The 7,814-nt window shown below is 40.5% G+C and overlaps 1 pseudogene; it reads left to right on the top strand.

The window, feature by feature from the left end:
- Positions 1-5,715: 5,715 nt before the first annotated feature.
- Positions 5,716-7,251, top strand: LOC119533000 (annotated as a pseudogene).
- Positions 7,252-7,814: the final 563 nt, after the last annotated feature.

Genomic DNA, 7,814 nt, shown 5'->3' with positions numbered 1-7,814 from the left:
TATCAATTAGATCAAGTTGGTTAATAGTGTTGTTTCAGTCTTCTGTATCCTTGCTTCCATTCTGTCTAACTGTTCTATCAATCATTGAGAGAAAGCTTTTAAGATTTTGGACTATAATTCTCAACTTATCTACTTCTTGCAGTTCTTGCAGTTCTATCAAGTTTTTATTTCATGTACTTTGAGTCTCTTTTATGTGCATGAATGATTGGGATTATTATACCTTCTTGATGAACTGACTCCTTTATAATTACAAAATCACATCCTTGATTTCTGGTAAGTATGTTCTTAAATCTACTTTGTTTGCTATTAATAACCACTCCAGCTTTCATTTGATTAGTATTAGTGTGGAATATAATTTCCCATCCTGTTACTATTTACCTGCTTGTATCTTTATATTTAAAGAATATAATTGGGCTTTGCTTTTTCATCCAATGTAATCATCTATGCCTTATAAGTAGCGTATTCAGAACATTTACATTTAATGTGATCATTGACATGGTCAGATGTAAGTATATCATGTTGCTATTTTTTCCTATATATCCCATCTGTTCTTTTCCCTTTTTCTGTCTTCTTTTGGATTAAATTAGTATTTTTAAGATTACATTTTCTCTTTTTAAGATTTATTGGCTATTTCTATTTGTTTTGTCATTTTAATGGTTGCTTTAGGGTTTCTAGTAGACATCCTTAAGTTACCACAGTCTACCTTCAAATGATATTATGTGCTTTTGTATGGTATTAGGAACTTTACAGTATTATCCTTTCATTTCCCCTCTCCTCACTTTTATCTTATTTTTGTCACAATTTTTACTTATACATATGTTATGAACACCATAATACAATGGGGTTTTTTTGTTTAAAGTGTCAATTATCTTTTAAAGAGATTAAAAATAAGAAAAAAAAATCATGTATTTACCCATTTGTAAATATACCCATTTATGGAGCTTTTCCTTCCTTTGTGTAGATCCATGTGTCATTTTAAATCCTGCCTGTAGGACTTTCTTTAACAATTTCTTGTAGTGTAGTTTTGCTATTGATACTATCGAAGTTTTTGTTTCACCTTTGTTTTTATAAAAAGATTTTTGGTTGGATAGAGAATTCTAGGTAGACATTTCTTTCTTTCACGACTTGAAAGGTGTTGCTCCACTGCTCACTTGTGTTGTTCCAGATGAGAAATATACTGTCATCCTTATCTTTGTTCCTCTGTATGTAACATGTATGTGGTTGGCAGAATAATCATCCATATCTGATTCAAATGATGACATTTGGGACTTTTAAGTGAATGAGGTTAAGATGAGAATTTTTGCTTTGTGTTGATGCTATAATGAGATGAGACCTTTGGGGAGCTTGAGATGAGGTGAATGCATTTTGCATGTTGGACAAATATGAATAGTTAGGGTCAGAGAGTGGACCATGGTAGGCAGAATATGCTTGAAAGATGTCCATGGTCTAATCCCCAGAGTGTGTGAATATGTTAGGTTACATGGCAAAGAGGAATTAAGGTTACTAAAAAATGGACCTCAAGGTAAGAAGATATCTTGGATTGTCAGGATGGACCCAATGTAATCAGAAGGATCCTTAAATGTGGAAGAGGGAGGCAGAAAAGAGTCAGACAATGACACGTGACTAAAGAAGCAGGGTCAGAGAGTTATTACATTGCTGGCTTGGAAGAAGGAGGAAAGGGCCTCCTGTTTGGGATGATGGGAAAATTTTGGAAACAGATGATGGTGATGGTAGCACAACATTGTGAGTGTAGTTAATACCACTGAACTGTGTACTTGAAAGTGATTAAAATGGGAAATTTTATGTTGTTTATGTTACTGCAATAATTATTTTTTAGAATAATGCTTTAATAATTTCTGTTCCACTAAATCCTATTTATGTCAAGATTACAAAATTATGTTGAGAGTTTTAAAATTCTTCTGAGAAGCTCTGATTACTTTTTTATATAGTGTGGCTTTAAATGCCACAATAATTCCCAAGAATTTCGCCAAAGAGAAGTAAATATCCCCAAATAAAGCCAACCCTCCACCCCTCTCCCAAATGCTAACATCAGTTAGAATTAGGAAAAATCCTTAAGAAATCCTCAGGATATTTTTAAATAAATTAATGGTTATGAGGGCATTCAGCTGTGTAGATACAAAATAACTGAATTTTGGCAAAACAAGTTCACAATTTTCAGATAATTTAAGGCAAACTTCTATTTCTATGAGAAAAAATACACTTTAAAAATTATACCAGTAATCTGTATTCATTTTTAAAAATTAGAAAATACAATTAAGGAAAAAGGCAAGAATATCAACCTATAATCCCATCACCAGGGAATAACCTCTATTATTAACAAGTTGGTATATATCTGTTGAGCTGGATATTTTGTTCGCTCCTCTAGATCTCACAATCATCTCCGTCCTACTCTGTGCTTTAGGAGACTGATTTATCTGAACAGCATCAAAGGACCAAACTTTTGGTTGGGCTCAGAAAAGAGAGGCGTGGGAAAGGGGAAAAAGACTAAAATATTCCTTCTCCAGCAACCACACTATGGGGTTGCTGTGGAAAGGCTACATCCTTCAATGAAAAGTCACAAGTCCTATCAGAAGGCTCTCTCCTCCTTAGCTCTCCCTGCCTAACAGCCCCTTCTTCTGTCCCCTTCAGGCAGTCCTAGAGTGATAAGATCACCTCCCCTCCACACTCCTACCAGCTCCGGGTACTACACTATTCCTTGCTGTTTCTCTATATCCTGCCCATGCCTTTTAAATAATTCCTATATTTGACTCTGCTCAAATTACTCAATTTGAGTATGCCATCTGAATTCTGCTGCTATCTTGACTAATACCCATGCCTGGATTTTTAAATAAATATATATACACATGTATATTAAGTATTCATAATGTTTTCACAAAACACCTGCATAATAATGTGCCAGCTATTGTATAGCTCTATCAAATCTATACAAAAATTACTATTATTAGAAATTTGCATTGTTTTCATTTTTTTATATTCTGAACAATGATGCAATGACTATCTACGTACATCTATCCTTAACCTCTTATCTATATTATTGCCTTAGGATACAATCTCAGCAGCAGTATTTCTGTGACAAAGGATACGTGCAGATGTAAGGCTTTTAACATTGCCAAATAGCCTTCCATACAGATTATAATGATATTCGCCTCCCCACAAAGTATAAAAGAATGCCCAAATGTCCATTAGCCTACCCACTCACTAACACTCCACCAAAACATTTTTGCAGAAAGAAAAATTAATCCCTCAGTTCTATTGTATTCATACCACATATTACTGTGCATTGAACATACATCCAAAGCCACCAAGTCACTAGTTGGAAAACAAGTCAAAACTCAGCTCTAATACAATTATAAGGTAGAGTTTTCTGACATCTCTCTCTATCCCACTTGGCTCCTAATAAATACAGCCTACTATTCAATATACTCAAATGTATAAAAATTATCTATTGATTCATTGGGGCTGGAAAACCCACACATGTAAGCCCTAAACTAAAAGAATCTAGGACAACTCTAATAAAATCTCTAGTTTCTTTTAGTGGGTCTAAAAGAAAATTATCCCACGTAAGTCAATTCATAAATTGAGTACCATGTTTGTGGAAGACATTGGGACAAAGTGCTGTTGGGTATACCAGAATGAGTGACTTTCACTCATGACCCATTGTCTCGTGCAAGAAACAGAAACAGACATAGACATTAGTAACTCTAAAAGATCTCTTCAAAATAGTGGAATTGAAAAATAAATCTAACATTTGGTTCTCTGAGGAAGAAAAATAAAAATATACCCCAAATAAACCTTTAGCTAACCAAGAAAAAAGACAAAACAAATATATACAAAAAGTAAGACATCAAATGGGAGCTAAAACCATAGATATGGAAGATTTTTTCTTTACAAAATACTATATGCAACTCTATGCTAAAACTCTTTCAAGCTTTATGAAATGTAGGATTTTCTAAGAAAATAAAAATTACCAAATATGACTTTAACATACTCATCCTATCAATAACACTGCAAGAAATGGAAAAAGTTGTCCAAGAAAGGCAGAATAGACCACATATTAAGAGCACAGCTTTAATTTCCATTGTCCCATTTTCCTTCCAACCCTTGGTCACACCAAGTCTCCACCTCCTCCAACCCACCTCTGAGCTTTGCTGGAGAAAAATCATAGTCAAAGCAGAAGGAATCTAGTATAGCTTTATGGCCATCAACCCCAAATGGTTTTTCATCTCTGAAAGGCAACTATAGAACTATGTTTTTTAGTTGCGTTACTTTCCTATTTTCAATATCTCTGTAACATAGATAAAATCTTCTCTATTTTCCTCAAAATTCTGAATTCTGCCACCCCCTACCCTTCAAAATCACTCAGCAGGCAGTCTGAGGCAATCACACTTCTGCATTCATGAAGAAGCAAAAGTCATCAGAAGGACTATCTCAAATTTCTGCCACCAGAACTATAATACAAACCTATCTTAAATATACATCTTTTTTTCCCTTTTGTTTTAGAGGAAGAAGTAGCCGACCTCTATGGTTCCTCAAATACCTTACCTCTTATGATGTTTGCTCTCTCTTATATCTTCAAACTGCTTCTCTCTGCTGGCTTCTTCCCACCAGCCTTCCAAGATGGTCAGCTATCTCCTCTCCTACCACCTCCTTCCCTTTCTACTCCCCCTCATTTCATCTTCCTTTCATTCTACCACCCACCATGTCTTGGCTAATGGTCCCAATAAAACTCTGCTTGTCAAATTCATTGCTGACTTCCATGTTGTTATATCCAATGAACACTTTATAGTTCTTCTCCTGCTTGTCCCCTAGGCAGCATTTGATACTGTTGAGCATACTATCCTCCCCTTCTGCCTAATTAAAAGGGCTTTTACTTTCTACTTAGCTCATATCTCTATTGATTGAATTTGTACTTTGTAATGTAATTTGTATTGATGTATCAGGACACTTACTTAATCAATAGCACAAGGTAAAATGCTCAGACCCAATCTCTCCAAGTTTCCTTTTCCAGAGCTCATGCACTCTAAGCACTGAGTAAGCCTAGAGCTGCTGAGGGCCACCTTTCCCGCCATAAAAAGAATCCTGCCAAAGAGTAAAGGCTGCACAGAGGAATCAGAGCTGAGAGAGGGAGGGAAGCAGATTCCTGACAATGTTGTTTGAGGATATGAATCTGACCCTGAAGTCTATTCAATCCCTAGACTTTTCTAAGCATGAAATGATGAAATCCCTTTATTGCAAAGCTAGTTTGAATTGGGGTTCTGTAATTTGCAACTGAAATAGTCTTGCCTAATACCAGGCACACAGAATTGACAGGGCTTCATGAGCAGTTGGATGTAGAAAGTCAAATTTTCAAGGTAGATATTTAAGCCTAGAGAGTGTTACATAGGATTTTAGGTCCAAGCCTGACAAGGAGCCACATTTCACAAAGTTTCTATCTGTGATTGTGTAGGCAAGGGTGAAGATCAGAAATAATTTAAGAGTAATTGAGGGACAATGAACCACACAATGGCTCAAACCTGGGGTCTGAGTGGGTCTGGTGGAGCCCAAGCACAGCCCAGCCCGAAGCTCAGGGCCCCAAGTGTGGCGAAGAGATTGTTCTCTGAAGGCTGCATTGGAGGCCGTGACAGAGCACAGAGCCTATGTAGAGCTGATGGGGAGGCTTTCTGAATAACATGGCCCTTCGTCATTAGCCTTGCCATGACCACATTCTTCACCAGCGCCCCACACCCCATGGATTCAAGATGCAAAGCAGGAGGAGGAAGTGGGTTGGAAACTAGTTTCCAGGCCTCAGAGCGGGAGGCGCAGAGTCAGGTGAAGTGCCAATGTGAAATCTCTGGGACACCCTTCTCAAATGGGGAGAAGCTGAAGCCTCACAGCCTCTCCCATCCAGAGCAGAGACCACATAGCTGCCCTCAGCTGCACTGTGGCAAGACTTTTGTCTCCAAGTACAAGCTGTATAAGCACATGGCTACCCATTCAGCCGAGAAACCCCACCAGTGCATGTACTGTGATAAGATGTTTCATCACAAGGATCACCTGCGGAACCACTTGCAGACCCACGACCCCAAAAAAGAGGCCCTCCACTGTTCTGAGTGCAGTGAGAATTACAATACAAAGCTCAGCTACCAGCGCCACCTGGCCAGCAAGGTATGCCTGCAGACCTCTGAAAGTACTCAGGCCCTGCGAGAGCACCTAAAGGCCCACTCACACCAGGTAGCAGGCAATGCCAAAGAGAAGAAGCACTCCTGTGATCACTGTCACCAGTTCTATACTCCTAAGGATGTGCAGCAGCACCTAGTGGTGCACACAGGCTGGAAAGACTTCCTGTGTCAGTACTGTGCCCAGAGGTTTGGCCACAAGGACCACCTGACACAGCATGTCAAGAAGAACCACTCGCAAGAGCTGTTCATGATTAAGACAGAGCCAGTGGGCATGTTAGGCCTGCTCAGCTGCAGCTCCACAGTCAATGTAAAGGAAAGGCTGAGCCCCATGGTTTGCATGGCCTCTCGGGATGTGACGGGGACCAAGGCACTTCCTGGCACGTGGTCCATGGGCATGTTTGGTGCCCACATCCCTACCATGCCCAGCGCAGGTGTGCCACACTCCCTGGTGCACAACACATTGCTCACGAGTATGAGCTACCCTTTGGAATCCTCACCTATCTCTTCCCCTGCTCAGCTCCCTCCAAAATACCAGCTTGGATCTACCTCATACTTGCAGGACAAATTGCCCAAAGAGGAGGTGGATAGTTTTCTGGTGGAGCTTCCAGCAAGTCTCTCTCTCTCATCAGCCAAACCCCAGCCCACCTCACCTCAGCCGGCATCATCTGCAGCTCTCCTACATGAAGCACTGCTCACTAACAGCTCCACCAACCTCTCTGAGGCCCTCTGTGCTGCTAATGTAGACTTCTCTCACTTACAGGGCTTTCTTCCCGCCTGGGGCTACAGGAGGCCTGGTCTTGTGCTACTCCCAAGTGGAGGCACAGCCCCTGCTCACCACTTTGCAAGCTCAGCCTCAAGATTCCATAGGGGCTGGGGGGTCCACTGAACTTTCAGCCTCTGCATTTCTTGCCTCCTGTCCTCACCTCTGGCCTGAGCCATCACCACCCTGCCTCATTTCCACCTCATTCCACCTCATTTCCACCAGGCATTCCAAGGAGGATGCCCCCCAGCTTTCTCCTCTGTCAGGGAACCTCTATACCCACCCCATCTTCATCCCTATGAAGGCAGCTGAGCTTTCAGAGCTGGGTTCAAAGAGAAAAACTTACATTGTCTGTATGGAGCACTTGGTTGGGGGATTCAGGCTCCAGGATCAATGCCAGGAAGAGCCTTGAGTCCCAACCCAATGAAAAGATTGCATACCATAGGACTTCAGGTATTTTTACTTCTATTTTTTTTATCTGAACTGGGAGCCACACTTAGCCTTCTCCCCCTCCAAAGATTATAACCTCCTTCTCTTTGGGGAAGATGGAGGCCTCTTGAAGATGCAGAAATGGTGAGGGTTTCACCTTGGATGACCTTGAGAGAAAAAGCCCAAAAAGCCTGCCTTCTGGTGCCGACCTACAGATCTGACAGAAGTCAGTTGGTCAGGCCTGCTGCAGAGCATCACTTGGCTCCATCCAGTGGGCAAGAGAGAGAGCCTCTCTTCTCTCCTACCACCCCTCTCCCTCCTGTACCAACATCTCTATTTTCAGTCAGTATTGTCCATCAATGGTACCATTTACACAGACATCTCAGACACACCATTTCACCTCCTGGTTGAGCTGTTAGCCTTAGAATGACTGCAGTGAGCATTGT

This window comes from Choloepus didactylus, chromosome 4 (genome assembly GCF_015220235.1).
Source record: "Choloepus didactylus isolate mChoDid1 chromosome 4, mChoDid1.pri, whole genome shotgun sequence".
In the NCBI taxonomy this organism is placed as follows: domain Eukaryota; kingdom Metazoa; phylum Chordata; class Mammalia; order Pilosa; family Megalonychidae; genus Choloepus; species Choloepus didactylus.
This window is presented reverse-complemented; position numbering and strand designations above follow the sequence as displayed.